Below are 15,528 nucleotides of genomic sequence, written 5' to 3' on the forward strand. Positions count from 1 at the left end.
GAACCCCTGAGCGCGTGCAGCCCCAGGAACTGTGTTCATGCGCCCCACCCCTATCCGGGAGCAGCGTGGTGGGGGGCCTGGGCAGGGCTCAGCCCTGCGCTCTCGGCCATGCAGGCCTCCCCCTGCAGCCTCTCCCTCCTTCCCTCCTCACCCCATCAGCCCTGCCCCCAGGCATCTGCAGTCACCCCCCCTCAGCCCTGTCCATAAGCATCTGCACTCACTGTAACTGATCCCCCAGGCGGGGCGGCCCGGGCTCTGGGCTCCCCTGGCCCTCTCGTCTCCGGCCCAGCTGTTGCCGGGGAGGCCGTGTCTGTCCCGGGGGCCAACAGCTGCAGGCCCGGAAGCCCCCACCTAGCCTGGAGCAGGTGGGCCCTCCGTGGCCCAGTCCGGTCTGCCAAGGGCCAGTCCCAGGGGTACGGGGGCCCCGTGCCCTCATCCGCTAGGCCTTGGGGGTCCTGGGCTGGGGGCAGGACCTTAGGGGTTCTCGGGCCTGCGGCAGCAAGGCCGGCCGAGCGCTTGCTACAGACAGAGCCGGGAAGGACATCTGCCACCCGCCACACCACCCAGCCCTTCGAGGCCAGTGGTGCAAACCCAGACGGAGCGTCTTGGTCAAGGCACCGTCCGCTCCGTTTCCGCCGCGACAGGAGGGGGTCCCTACGCTGTCAGGCCACTTGTGAACATTTATCGAGGGGCGCCCCTCTGTCTTGGGGTGCCTCTGATGGGTGCTGGACTGTGAGAGAATGAATTCGTGTTGTTTTCAAGCCCCCCACTTGCGGGGAGCGTTTAACTGGCCCAGGACGCCGGCACACGCCCTCCGTCCCTGGACGCAGCAGGAAACTGCCGAGTGGCTTCCTGGTGCCCGGTGCCCAGGAGGTGCCCGGCAGGCCCGCCTCTGAGCTGTCCGCTGGCCCTGCCGTCCCCCCGACGTCAGCCTCGTCCCTGACCCCCCACGAGCGCTGAGCCAGCTCAGTGGCCTCCACGGTGCTCGCTCGTGGGCAGCGTCACCGGGCAGGGCAGGTGCTTCCCTGAAGGCCTGTGCACTGAGCTCAAACCCGCACTGTTGAGGGACCGCTTGTCCTGAGGGCAGAGACTCCAGTTCAGGGGTGGCCGGTCCACAGACGCCCCAGGCTCCAGGGTCAGAGACCCGCCTGCTTGTCCTCCAGGCAAGCCCGCTGAGGCCACCAGCACATGTCTGCCCCGAGAGACGTGTTTCCACCGAGCCCACGTCTCCCTCCCGGGGCCCCGGTTATCAGCGGGAGGGAGTAAACCCTCACGCCGGCCAAGCCCAGGGGTGGTGGCGCTCAGGGATGCGGGGCTCAGCCAGGGGAGCTGGTGGCTGCCATGAGAGGTCGAGGACGGGAGCCAAAGGCTCAGGGCGGGGCTGCAGACCCCGGGAGAAGGCTCTGTGGGGACACAGTGGGGGCTGGGCAGCGTGGCTCCACGGGGGGTTGAGCCCTGGTCACCCCATCGGGAGAGGCTGACACAGTGGCCTGTGGGTGCCGTGTTTGCTGAATGAGCTGGGTGACATCTAAAGATCGCCCCGAATAGCACCCAGCCTGGGGCCGCTGGGGCCTCTGAATGAGGCTCCAGGCCACTCCTGAGAGGAGTCAGGTCAACCTCAGACCTCAGCCACCCAGCAGCCTGGCCTCCTGGACCCCGGTGGCCAGCTGACTCCCTGGGCTGCCTTGCACGAAGACGCGGGGGTGGGCATTCCGGCTTCCCCAGCCCGGCCCCCTCCTGACCCCCTCACGACAGGAGGCCTCGGCCAGACACCACAGGCGGACAAGGTCCAGCCCCTTCCTAGCTTCAGGCTAGGACGCGCCACCCCTGCCCCGGCACCCAATCCGTCAGCCGCCCCTCCAGCCCAGGGCCCAGCCGCAAGGTGGCTAGCCGGCTTGAAACAGGTGATTTATCTGGGCTTCGTTTCAAGCAAACATCTGATGGTTTTACTCGGACGGAGCGGCTCCCCACACGGTCTGGATTTCCCATCTCCGGGAACCCTTCACTTCTGAGAGGGGCTGGGGCGGTGGATGTTTATTTTATCACATTTCCCCGCTCAGGAGTTTAATAATTCAGCAGCAGGTCTGGGGCGGCTCCGCATGGATCCGTTTGTCTCTCTGGATCTCATTCCTTCCCAGACCCCCATGTGTCCGCGCCGGCTGGCCGCATATCATGTGTTCCCGCGAAAGTGGTTTTCCTATTAAGAGCTTCATTTCAGCCAGATTGTCCTACCATTCCTCGTCTCGGACGCGTCTGTCCCGGTGCCAGCGGCAGCTCCACGGGATCGAGTGGCACCCCTGGCAGGCTGGTCCCCGAAACCTCAGGTGCCCTGGCCGGACGCGCGGGCCGGGCGCCCGTGGGCGTCCCGCCTCCCCGAGGGCAGACATCAGGGCCCACGCTGCGAGTCTTGGCTCTGGCCAGACCGGCCCCACCAGGAGGGCTCCAGGGAAGGTCATTCAGCGCCCACTGGGCGCAGCTGGTTTCACGTGCCTCATGTCCACACCGGGCGCTCACGGCCTCCCCTCGCACACAGGGCTCTGAGGGGCGACGTCTACCAAGCTCTGTGGGCTGCCGAAGGCGCACGCCGTTCGGACCGCGGCACAAATTTGCACTCTGCTCTCACTGGACCATCCGACGGAGACATGACGATCATCCCATGCCCTGGGCAAGGAAGCCAGGGCCCAGACTGGGCGAGCTTCCAGGAGCGGGAGTTGGGGGAGGGAGGCCGCCCCCCCACCCAGCCCCCTCCTCCACAGCCCGGCCCAGGGCACTTGAACGAAGTGGGGACTTCGTGGGGACTCTGACGGAACAGGAGGGTGACTTCAGGAAGACCCAGTGACTGAGGGGGCTTGGGGCCAGCTGAGGGGCCAGGTCTGCCCCTCCCGGGCGTGGACCACCCTGATCGGGCAGCAAGGGCTGCGGGACCGTCCCCCTCACGGGCCCCCCACCTGCCGGCCCCGCCCTGTCTTGTGACCTCTTGGCCGATCTCCACCAAAACTAGATCATAAAGATCAGGGCTGCAGGAGTCTGTGCGGGCAGGACTCCTTGATGTAAACAGCCCTGCGCTGACCACACTCCCTGGCCCCCACCCAGCCCCCACTCAGCCCCCAGCCCTGGACAGAACCAGCGGCCCCAGGCCTGGCCTCCCCTCCCCCCTGGGTCCCGGCAGAGCGGATGGGTGGGCTCATGGGGTGCGGGGCCCAGGAGGGTGCAGGGGGCAGCTGAGGGGGGACAGGCGTGGGCCTGCCTCCCGGGCTCCGCCGGCTCTTCCGGCGGCCGGGTTATCGGGGTGACAGGCGGGGGCCCCACTGAGACAGCAGCGGCTGCAGCCCGTCTCTGACTCCCCTGATAGCGCCAGGCACCGCGCCGATCGGGAGGAGCCCTCGGGGGCCGCGACCAGCCCAGGACCCAGTGCTGCTGGCGGGGTGCTTCCTGACCCCTGACCCCCGCATTCGGGAAAGAACACAGGCCTGAGGAGCCCAGTGCAAAATGAAACGTTCACAGATGGTTAGGGACCTCAGGGCAGGGCCCCCCCCCCCCCCGTCGGTGCTGGGCCGAGGCCTCCGGGCTCTGTGTCCCGTGAGGGGGGCCCCGCGGCTGTGGGTTGCCTGGCCGTGGGGCTCGGGAACCCGTGTCAGCCCCAGGCCAGCTGGGGAGGGGCTCGGGCACACGGCCCTCACCTCGCCCCACCCTCCTCCCTGCACACGTGTGAGTGCAGCTGTGGACCCCGGGCAGGAGGAAATCCTCCGCTTTGCAAAGGTCCCGGGGGAAGCAGGGCTGCCTGGAACAGCTGGGAGGGGGCTGGCTGGGGGCGGGGGGGGGCCCTGGGCTGCTGTCCCGACGCTCCGGCGGGGGCCGGGCTGCGGGCACCGTTTCTGAACTGGCAGGCACGGCGGACGCCCCCCAGGAAACCCCTGGACTCAGGGATCGCCCCTCATCCGCTGAGGAGAGCTGGGAGGAGAGGCGTCCCCAAGTGGAGGCCACTGCCCTCACAGGGCTCCCCCCAGGGGCCGAGCTGGGGCCTCCGGCCACTGAGCGGCTGCCACTGCCCCAGAATAGGGCCGAGCCCCCTAACCCCCTCTTGCCAGGAAAGAACCCTAGGAATCAGTGTCACAGAGTTACCTCTGCAACAGCCAACGGTGCAGCCGGTGGGGGCGGGGTGCCGAAGGAAGAAGGGTGGGGCACGAGGGGGCGCTGTGGGGTCCTGAGCCCAGGGAGGGTCGTGGCCCTTCCTCCCAGCTGCCCCTGGAGCTGTCCTGGGGGGCCGTGAGGCTGCAGTCAGGTGTGGCCAGGGGACACTGGACAACCCCTTTGGGGAGCAGCAGCCTTGGGGGTCAGACAAGGGGGTTAGTGGTCACGTGCAGGCTGGAGGACAAGGACACCCCTGCTCAGAGCCCTCCCCCACCGCCTGAAGCAGGCCCAGCTACGTGGAGGCCCTTCGCGGAGCCCCCACAGCCGCAGCATCGACCTGCTTAGGACGTGCTGGCCTGAGAAGTGGGGGCCCGGTCTCTAGATCCCCAGGGGGGAGGGGGCCGCTTGGTGACCCTCCAGTGGGTGGGGAGGGGAATAGAGCCTGCTAGGCCTGCTAGGCCAGAGTAGGTCCGAGATGCTTCTCGGGAGAACACAGGGACAAGGCCACAGGCAGCCGAAGCAGTACCTGGGCCCCCGAAGCCCTGGTCCACCTGGAGGAGGAAAGGGACTGGTGCTCACCTGTCACAGGCCCCGGAGCTCATCCCCAGTGCTCCTCCCTGCTCCTGGGATCGGCTCGACATCCTGAAGTCCTCCGAGGCAACTAACAGAAACATCAGTCTCCCTGATGAAGGGAGTGAGTGAAAAGCACACACACGTTTCTGGATCATGAAGCTGGGAGGCTGGCTTCAGGCACGGCTGGATCCAGCACTCTGCTTTCCTGACTGTTCCACTGCTCAGTTCAGCTTCTCTGTGCTTTCACTCTCCCAAGGCAGATGGCCTCCTGCGTATGCTGAGCTCCAGAGACGTGAGGTCTGTCTGTCCTTTGTCTCATGTGGGCTCTGCAGTCACCTGCCTTACCCCATGCTTGGGAAGGGGACCCTGTGATAAATCCCCTTGCCCACCCCACAGAGCCCAGGCGGTCAGAGGAAGAGTGGCCTTGGTCCCCTCTGAGGATCTGTGGGGTCTAGGCCTCCAAGAACCTCAGCACTCGAAGGTTCTTTGCCTGGAGGGGGTGCTGGTCGTTCTGTGACTCCCCGGGATGTTAAGCAGGATCTTGGGACGAGGTCCCCAGCACCCCGGTGCTAGGCTAGACGCACCCAGGCCTCCCGGAGTTGGGGGGGACACAGCCAGCCCTCCTCGGCTTGGTAACTATCCCCGGAGCCGCACCCAGCAGGCTCTTTGGGGGACCCCTTCCCAACAGAGCGTGTTCGGGACACGTCCCGGGAGCAGCAGGACGGCACCTGGGGCGGCTTTAGTGTCCACAGAGCGCCTCCTGGCTGTGGGGAGCTGAGGTCTGGGGACCCGAGGGAAGCCAGGGGCGGCTGGCGGCACATGGCCGGTGCCCAGCTCCAGGTGAAGCCCAGACACCCTGGGAAGGGGCCCAAGACATGCAGCTCGCGTCCCGGGTAAGCCCCACCTTCTCCTCAGGGGGGTGCTGGGCCAGGAACCGCACGGGGCTGGGGGCACGGGGCCGGCTGCTCCGCGGCCCAGCTCGGGCGGGGCCTGCCCGTCCGGCTCCGTGCTGCCCGCCCGGGCAACCACCCCACACAACGGGGCTCTGAGCCCGGGGTGGGCCGGGAGGCGCTGCCCGCCGCCCGCCGGCCGCCCGCGCACAAGGGCCCCATTGTGTGGCTGCGGCTGTGGGCGGCAGGTGGCTGCCCGGTCCCGCACGGGGAGGCCCTGCCGCCAGCCGCGCGAGCGGAGGAGGGCACCGCGGGTACTGGCGGGGCGGGGGCACGGGTGGGCCGGGCCGGGCCAGGGCACGGCACACACAGAGCCGGGGCTACAGCATGAAGGCACCCATTCTCCCGACCCCAGCCCCGCCCGCTTGGCCTGGACAGCATGTGGCGAGGCGGCCCTCGCCCCGCTGCCGGCCCCGGGCCAGTGCCCGGCCACACCCGGGACTTGGATGCTGTCGCTGCGGCCTGGGCGGTGGCTGGGGCTGGCAACGGGGGGCCGGCTCTGAGCAGAGCAGTCCTGGCAGCTTCCTGGAGGTGGTGAGAGGCGGGAGGGGCAGGGGGTGGGCCCCCAGAAGCCAAGCACGGCCGAGGGCAGTCCCTGGGCGAGAGCAGGCCTGAGGTTCACACCCCGACTTGGCCCCTCTGCGCCTCGGTCTCTCCATCTGCACCAGAACCGCCCCAGGGTGGCTGAGAGCGTGTGACGCGAGCTACCCCAGGGATAGGGCCGGCCCTGGGTCAGAGCCACACCGGAAAGACCTCACATACCCTCGGGCCCTCCCTGGCCGCCCGGGGCCTCTCTGAGGTGCCCCTCTGCCCACCTGGCTGGCCTGTGGCAGACCGGCCGGTGGCTGGCAGCGTGGGCCACCGGGAGGGCCTTGGGCTGCCCCTTCCTTGGCCTCCGACTCGGCTCGCAGCCCCCCTCCCACCCCCAGGCCTCTCACCCCGGGCAGTGAGCCGGCGCCCGGCTGCCCTGGGCTGGACCCCGGGCCGGCCTCTCCGGGGGAGGCGCGAGGCTGGGGCTCGGCTCCCCCCGGGCCCTGCACCCCCACACCGGCTGGGAGCACACGGGGGGCCGACGCCGGCCTCCCTCCCCACCGTGGCGTGAGGTAAGGACGGCTGCATCCGGCCTGACGGTCAGGCAGGCCTCTGGCAACTCGATGCTGGGCGAGCTCCACCACGGCTCTCGGGCCAGACCGGGGGTCCAGGGTCAGGTTGCCTTCCAACCCCCACCCCCTCCCCCGGCCCCGTGCCCAGGCCAGCAGGCGGCGCCCGCCCTCCAGCGCCCCTGGGGCCTCATGGCTGGTGTCGGCGTGGTTATTCCTCAAAACAAGAGGTTTGCGTGAATGCTGTTTAACGTACAGGATGCGACAGAAGCAAAAGGCAGGAACAGTCCGCCCCAGCGGCAGCATCTGAGTCAAAATAACACTTGGCCCAGGCCTGGGCTCCCCTGGGGCTGCAGGGGCATGGACCGTAACTCACACCCGCCTGCAGCCCAGCCCTGCCATGGACACAAAGCCACCTGCCCTTATCAGCTCTGCGCAATGGTCTTGAGAGGCCCAACAGGAACCCAGATGGTCCCATTTTGCAGATGAGAAAACCGAGGCCCGGGCCTGCCAATGCCTCAGGGCTGCGCTGCAGGGTCTGTGTGGGATGCCCCGTCCTGGGCCACGCCCCGCTTTGGCCTCTTTCGGAGGAGGACACTCCCGGGGGGCTCCTGTGCTCACTGCCCCCGACGCCGCTCAAGGGGGGCTGGCTCCGTGCAGAGCACCCCTCGCCGCCGGCCTAGAGAGCCAGGCAAACCTCTTGGCTCTGAGGCCAAAACCCTCCCCAGCATCTCAGCCGGGCCTCCTGCCCAGCTCTGCCCGCCCCTCCGCCTGGGCCCGGCCGAGGAGGCCCCCCTGGGGCTGGCGGTCCGGAAGGGGCTCGGCGCACGGTGCCAGCCTGTTGGGCCGACTGGCATGCTCGGGGAAGCCAGGGTGTCAGGGAGACATGTTCCAGGCGATTGAGAGAGCTCAGCCGGGCGTGAGACAGCGTGGACCCGCAGGACCGTGGGGAGAGCACGTCTGTTCACTGAAGCCAGGAGAGGGCGGCCCGCCCAGGGCTCACGGAGCGCTGCCTCTCTGCGGTTCAGCCCAACAGTCTCGCGGGCCCGCGGGCCTCACCTTCTGCCAGGCATCCCTCCTCCCTCCTCAGCCCTGCTCACCAACCCCTGCCCGTCCCACTGGCACCAGCTCAGGGCCGCCTCCTCCAGGAAGCCTGCCTGAGGCCACCCTCTCCTCCCTGTAGCAGCTCATAGCAGGTGCCGAGAGTCCAAGAAAGGGAACTAAAGCCTGGGGCCGCGGCATCCGTCTGTCCCCCTCTTGGCCGCGCAGGATCTGGGACACGACATCTCACCCGTGCCCGTGTCTGAGGCTCCCCGGCACGGGGGTCCCTGTCCTTGAGGTGCTCCGGCCAGGGTGTGCGTGTCTTCCCTGGTGCCGGCTGGCAGATGCAGGCCCCATGTGATGAGTGTGGCCCCCAGGGGACCCTGCTGGGCTCTTGCCTCTGGGGGCAGCCAGGACCCCCCCCCCCCCAGTCAGGCCTCAACCACCGTCCCCAGCCCCACCTTTTCCGGCGCCAGCAGGCTGGCCGGGGGCGCGTGGGGAGGGCAAATAGAGGGCTGGGCGGGGGGATGGGGTGGGGGCTCCCCCCCCCCACCGCGGTCGCCTGGATGTGGCACAAATCGATTCTCCCCCAATTTCTTCCCGGGCCAATCTGGAGGCGGATCAGACACGGAATCCCACAGCCGGCGCAGTGGAGCCAGGCTTAATGCCGAGCAAGCCCGCTCCCCCGCCAGCCTCCCCCCACCCGGAGCCCGAATCACAGCCAGAGCCCAATTACCCGCGCTCCCGTCACGCCCTGCGGCTCTGCGGGGACATGGGGGACAGCCTGACGCCCCCCCCTCCCAGGCCCACGGGTGCCCCACCCCTGCCCAGACCCCAGCGGGCTGGCCGGTGCCCACTGCCCTGTACCCAGGACAGGCAGGAGCTAGACCCCCAGGCAGGGACCTCACTGTCCCACCGAGGACTGGGCTTGGCCCCCTCCCTGCAGTGGATCTGTGGGCAGTGGCCTGGAGCTGCCTAGAGCTGTCCCCGTGGCCCGCTCCGAGGCCCCAGAGGGCGCCAGGCCCCCTTCAGCTCCAGGTAGACGGTGGGTGTCTGGCCAGACGCTGCGAGGCCCTGAACACGTGGGCCTCATGCCGCACAGGGACCACGTGGCTTGTCTCCAGTTCTCAAAATTTAAAAAATCCTTCGCCGGGCGAAGGGTGGGCCCCGGGTTTGGCTTTGGAGTCAGAAGTTTAGGTAGACGCGCTCAGCGCCAGACGGCAGCTTCGGAAAACCTCTCGTTGGGGTGCACGTGCAGGGGGGTGGGCTGGGGTCCAACTGGGGGGCAGGGCTCAGGTGTTCTGGCTTCCCCGGACAGCAAAGGGGGGCCTGGAAGCTTCTTGGGGAGGCTGCAGCGAGGAGCCCCGCACCCGGGTCAGTGGAACCCTGGGGCAGGAAACCCACCTTTCTCTGTCCTGGGGTTCCTGAGTGTGAAGGAGGGGCTCTGGGGTCAATGCAGCCACACCTGGGGTGTTACCTGGTGACCAGGATGGCTCAGCAACCTTGTCCCCCTCTCAGGTCTTCTGCTGCGTGGGCTCCAACCTTCTCCCTTCCCCCAAACACCCTTCCCGCCTCCCTCCCTCCAGCCGCAGAGACCATGGCAAAGGAGGCTTATCCCTGCCACAGGACCTTTGCACCTGCCCTTCCTGGAATTCTTCCACCCCAGATCTTTGCACGTGGTCTCTGTCTTATCCAGCAAATCCAGTCGAAGCGGCCGCCTCCTCTGATTTGGTCTGTTTGGGCTGGTATGACACTCTTGGGGGCTTACACGGCAATTATTTGGTACGTTCCGGAGGCTGGAAGTCCAAGGTCAGTGTCTGATGAGAACCTGCTTCACCGCTCATAGACAGCAGACCCCTTGCTGTGTCCCCTTCGTGGGAGGCACCTCTTGTAGAGCGGCCGTTCATGAGGCTCATGACTCAGTTACCTCCCCGAGTCCCCACCTGCTAGCACATGACCTTGGGAGTTGGGATTTAACCTGAGAATCTGTGGGGAGCGTGAACGTTCAGTCTGCGGGCTCGTCTGAGGAGCCTCCCCGACCACGGCGCGTGCCCACAGTGCGTCGTCCTGTCCCAGCGGCGTGTGCATCCGCCTCCTGCTCGTCCCACCAGCCCAGCCCCGCTCCCGACGCTCGCGGGCGCTCAGCTGGTGTTGCTGACCGAGTCGGCAAACGAGTGGCGCTGAGGGTCCCCGGCCGGAACGGGGCGTCGAGAACCGGCCGTTTGGTTACATGATCTGCCAACATCTGGCGGGCGATTCTTTTCACTGAATTAGCCGGCTGTTTCGGAGTCGTGCATAACCAGGCTGATTAAATTCATTCTCGCGGGTTGATTCGGGTTGACGGAACAGAGCAGGGAGCTCAGAACGGACCTCGAATGCAGGGGCCCTTGGCGTCCCGGGCATCAGCGAGAGGGGAGCACGAGTCCCACGGGGACCAGTGTGGGACGTGAGCGCCCAAAGGGAAGCGCCACATGAGGGCCCCTGAGGGACCCGGCGGGGGGGGGGGGGTGGGGGGGGTGGAACATGCTGAGGGATCTCACGGAAGCTTGACACCAAGGCCAGAATGGCTCGCTCGGGGGCGCATCCGCCCCCGGACGAGGCTGGGACCCGGCAGCAGGCGGCGGACGGCCTGACCCTGCCTCCGTCACAAGGGAGTCCCCGGAAAGGGAGGACGCGGTCTGAGCTGAGAAGATGTGGGGTGCGTGGTCCTTGCGGGTTGGCCGTCAGTCAAAACGTGAAAGGACGGCAGCCTGGGGCCCTGCAGGAACCTGGGGCTCAGGACAGAGAGCGGAGGGCCGGCCCGGGACACGAGCGCTCCCCATTAAGCGTGCGGCATGTTCCCGCTGCTCGCAGGGCATGCGTGACGTCCCCAGGAGCCACCGGGCCTCAGGGAGAACCTGGCTTCGCGCCCACTCCAGCTCGCACACCCGGGCTGGGGGACCGGCTCCCGCGTCACCACCGGTCATGGTGCCCCGGGGGTGGGGGGCAGCCTCTAGTTTCCGGTCACACCGAGTGATCACAGGGAGAGAAACTGAAAACGGTGGTTGGGAGGACAGTAGCCACACGGTGCAGAGCACAAGGAGCCTCGAAAATGTATCAGGACGGACCGTGTGGGCAAGGGAGCGGGACCCGGTCTGATTTACCGGCCGACACCTCAGCTGAGCGGAGCAGCGGAGAGCAAGGCCGGGCGCTCCCCTCCGTCCCTGGGGCTTACAGACACGGGGCGGGGGACAGACAGGGAGGGAGGGGCAGTGGCACAGAGCAGGGCACGATGAGGTAGGGTCCTGGCGGCCAGGAGGGCCGTCCGTGGACGTGCCCTTTCTCCCTTCGCTCTCCGGCCATTTCGGTGAGCTTCTCAGCCTCTCTCGGTCTTGATCTCCTTTGATTAGTTTGAGGATAAAAACGTCACCCCTTGGACAGGTGGGTCCTGAGGACTAGAAGGGGATTTTACTAGTAAAAACCTGGGCAGAGCAACCTCAACGCTCGTCGATGGATGAAAGGCCCATCCGACGGGGACCGTGACAGCCTGAGGGACTTCTGACACCGGCCCCAACACGGGTGAACCTTGAGAACTTGACGCTAAGTGAGTCGGCCGTGGAAGGACAAATCCCGTCTGATTCCACTCACATGAGGTCCCCGAGAGAGTCCAGTCCAGGGATACAGAAAACAGGTGGGGGCTGGGAGGTCCCCAGGGCAGGAGGTGGGGGCTGGGAGTCCGCAGGGACAAGGTGGGGGCTGGGGGTCCTCAGGGCAGGAAGGGCTTCTAGACCTCAGGGCGGAGTCCAGCAAGCACAGGGCTGGCCGCCCACTGGGAGCCCAGGTCCCCAGGCCCCGGAGCCCGGGTGTTGGGGGAAGGCACCCTCGGGTTGGCAGAGCGGCTGGCTGAAGTCGTCTTGGCTTACGACACTGGGGCTTGCGGTCCCCCAGCTGCGAGGCCGCTTCCCTAATTACATGCTGGGGCCCTCGGTGGGGCCAGCCTGGCTGCGGTCTCAGAAGGAAGCTTCCAGCCTCAGGGCCCCGGGAGACCCGAGACCCTCCGGGCCGCGGGGCGGCCGTGGCGCTGTGCACGTACGTGACCCTTCGTGCAGCGGGACGTCTGCGCCCCGTGAGGTCCCGCGGCCGGGCTCCCGGTGTGCGGGCCGCACCTCCCATCACGAGACTTCGGTTTCCCTAAAACCCAAACACGGAGCCTTCCTTGTCCATCAACAGACACGGTTTCGTTAGACTTGGATTCAAGTCCAGCTTCACTACCAGCTGTGTGGCTTTGGCCAGGGCGCCTAACCTCTCTGAGCCCTGCTTCCACAGGTCATGGGACAAAGAGGACACTCTCGTTCTCGGGGCCACGCCGAGGCCCGTCCTGTCCCAGGCTCGTGCGGGAAGGAGCGTGCACCTCCCTTGTGGCCGTGGCAGACAAGGGCGTGGGGTGGGCGTCCCCACACTTGCTGACCCGGGTCTGTGGGGGGGGGGTAGAGCAGGCCTCCCCAGAGCACAGCGGCGCTTTCATGGGGGCGTCCAGCCGCCACAGACCCGACTTCTCCGCCCGGTTCCGCGGGACAGGCCCAGGGAGTCTGCTGGGAAGGAATGGAGCTAAAGACCCCTGGGGCGCCTGGGTGGTGCAGTCAGTTAAGCATCCGACTTCAGCCAGGTCACGATCTCGCCGTCCGTGAGTTCGAGCCCCGCGTCGGGCTCTGGGCTGATGGCTCAGAGCCTGGAGCCTGTTTCCGATTCTGTGTCTCCCTCTCTCTCTGCCCCTCCCCCGTTCATGCTCTGTCTCTCTCTGTCCCAAAAATAAATAAACGTTGAAAAAAAAAAAATTAAAAAAAAAAAAAAAGACCCTTGACCTGTCGGCAGCCTGGCTTGAATTCTGGCTCCACAGCCTTCCGGCCCTGACACGCCGCTCGGCCCCCTGCCTCGGTTTCCCCACCTGGAGGCCCCCTCCGCAGGCTGCGTTCTGCTATATCAGCTGCCCCTGCTGTGTGGGGCTTTGTGACGGGGCCCGAGCAGACTGGGGCAGCTGTGTAACAAATCACCCCAGAACTTAGCTGCTTAAAACAATTGTCAACATTTACTGTTCACGCAGCTTCTGAGGCCCACGGATCCGGAAGCAACTAGGCCAAGAGGTTCCGGCTCCCGGAGATTTCGGAGTCCTGACCTTGAAGCTGAAGGCCGCTCAGCAGGTCAGACCACCCTTCCTGGGTCCCACCGCCTGAGAAGGCAAGAGTCTGGCTGCCGGGGTCTCCCGGCCCCACCAAATCGGGCCTCGCCGTCCTCCTGTGAGAAAGTTCCCACCACCATGGCCACGGTGGGTCAGGAACTTGGCCGCTCTTTCCTTTGTTGGTGAGGGAATCAGGGCATGTTCCTTCCAGGGGGCTCTGCTGTCACCGGGATGAGTCTACACACAGAGCATTGACTGAACCCTGCTCCCAGTAAAAGTCACGAGGGCCAAGCTTCGGGCACGGCAGAGCTGGGCTCAGGTTTGACTTCTCCCCTGACTGGACACGTACCTCCTCCCACGGACCACACCCCCAGGGCTACGGCGGGCCCGGGCCTCCAGAAGTCTCTCATGAAGAGGGCCCGGGCAGGGTCACAAGGATTGGTGCCCATGACAGCAGCCCAGGCCCCAGGACGAGGGCTGAGCACACGGTGGGTACTCCCGTGCCCCTTGACCCAGGTCCCGACTTGCCCGCCTCGGACTCCAGCACAGTGGCCGTGTTATTGGACACGTCACTAGGGCCACCCATCCCAGCAGCTCGGAGAACCCCGCCAGCCGATGGCCGAGCGTGGGTGCGAAGGACCCGCCAGCGCACAGAGGCAAAGGTGCTCGCCGAGGCCCCCTGGCTGGGGGCAAGTTCAGGCCTGGCCTGAACCAGGACCCTCCTGGACCCCCTGACTTGCATCCCTCTCAGCCACGGGCTGCAGCCGGCGACCGCCGAGGAAAACCACAGGTGACCTCACGCTGGTGTCCCCGAGCCCCCAGGGCAGTGAACGCACAAACCGCGGCACAGGGAGGGCGAGGCCGCTGCTGGGACCGTCTCCAGGCAGATCTTATCTCTCAGCCGGCCCCCTGCCCACGGGGTGTTCGGCTTCCTGGGCCCCCTCCTCATTTCCGCGCCTCCAGGATTCGCAGCTTTCCTGGCAGGAAGCGGTGCTGTTCCCGCAGACGGTGGCCGGGGGGGCGGGGGGGGGCTTCCTTGGGAAGCCACGGGGCCCCAAGCTGGTGCGGGCGAGGGGAGGGGGCCCTGATCATTACAAGTGTGCAGAACTCACAGGGCTGGCAGAGACGGGGCGGCCCCGGGCTCCAGGGTGGCGGCCAGAAGGGGTGCAGCCTGAAATGAATGAGGGCTGCCAGGGGGTCCTCCCCCCTAACTCTCCATCACAGCTCCCCCCCCTCCCGGGGTCCACCTCTCCCAGACGCCTGTCCCAGAACTGACGTCCCTTTCTGCCAGAGTATCTCCCCTGGGTTCCTGAGGGTGGGGGCCCCCATGGAGCCCGGGGCTGAGCCCCCTCTGACCGCCGGAGTGCCTTCCTAGCCCCCTCCCCACTCCAGGACCCCACGAAGCGCAGCCACTCCGGGGGGAGTGGGGATGCCTGCTCAGCCCTGTGAGCCCCTGGGCGAGAGTCCCAGAGGCGCCCCCCCCCCCACCCGGAACCCCACACGAGGCAGGAGTCCCAGGGCTGATTTGCAGGGGCGCGAGGGGGTGGAGACGGGACAGCAGCCAACGTGAGTGAAGCCAGGGTGTCTATGTGCCTCCTGGAGGGGACCTCCAGGTGGGCTGCAGCAGGGGAGGAGGGGAAGAGTTGACGTGGGCCGGATGTGTCCCCTCAGGGACCCCTGTGCAGGGCAGAGACCCAGGACTTCCGGGTCGTTCAGCTGGGAACACAGAAGTGAACCAGGGAACCTTGCTCCCCTCCCAGCCCAGACGCCTCGTGGCGCCCTTGTCCTGGGGACACAGCCCAGCCCCAGCACTAACCCGCACACTATGGGTGAGCCGAGACCCGCCCCAGGGCCCGCTGTGTGCACCCTGCTGGACTCCTTCGGGGGTTAATGCGGGAGCCCCTCCCCACAACACTGGCCCCTTCTGACCCCTCCGAGCTCTACCCCTCCCCCCCCAGCGCCCACTCATCCAGCTCTAAACAGGGCCCCGTTGTCCACCGCAGCCCACGCCAGGGGGTAGGGGATGTCAGGCCACTGCCTCAAGCTCACGTGGGCTTAGCAGGACCTTGGGAGAGGCCCGTTCCGCTCACTTGCTCCCAGGGACGGTGGCTGCCTTGGGGGTCTCCAGGACCGGGCTCTGGCCCAGCCCCAATGCTCCTGCCTCCTCATTGGCCTCTGTCCACAGCAGCAGCTTGGGCTGGCTGAGGACGTGGGCCCTACCACTTCCCACCTGTGTGACACTGAGCCTCAGTTTACCCCCACGCACCCCCCAGGGAGGCTGGGAGTGTGAGGAAGGCGCTCGCCAAACGACCCCTTCCTCCCTGTGAAACTCCACAAAGCAGGGCCCCGTCAAATCCAAGGTCCCCAGCCTCCCTGCAGTTCCCCGTGGCCAAGCCCCCCGCCCTAGCCCCAGACAGCCCCTCATAGCACCCTGAGTCCGCCTCCACAGCCGGAAGCCTTAGACCATCCCCACTGGCCTCAGGAGCCCACACAGATGACGTCAAGCTGAGGTCGGAGGGTGTCCATCCCTGCACCCTGGACGGCATCCGCTCAGGGCCAGGCCCCTCTAGACCTCTGT

This window comes from Felis catus, chromosome E3 (genome assembly GCF_018350175.1).
Source record: "Felis catus isolate Fca126 chromosome E3, F.catus_Fca126_mat1.0, whole genome shotgun sequence".
NCBI classification, from domain to species: domain Eukaryota; kingdom Metazoa; phylum Chordata; class Mammalia; order Carnivora; family Felidae; genus Felis; species Felis catus.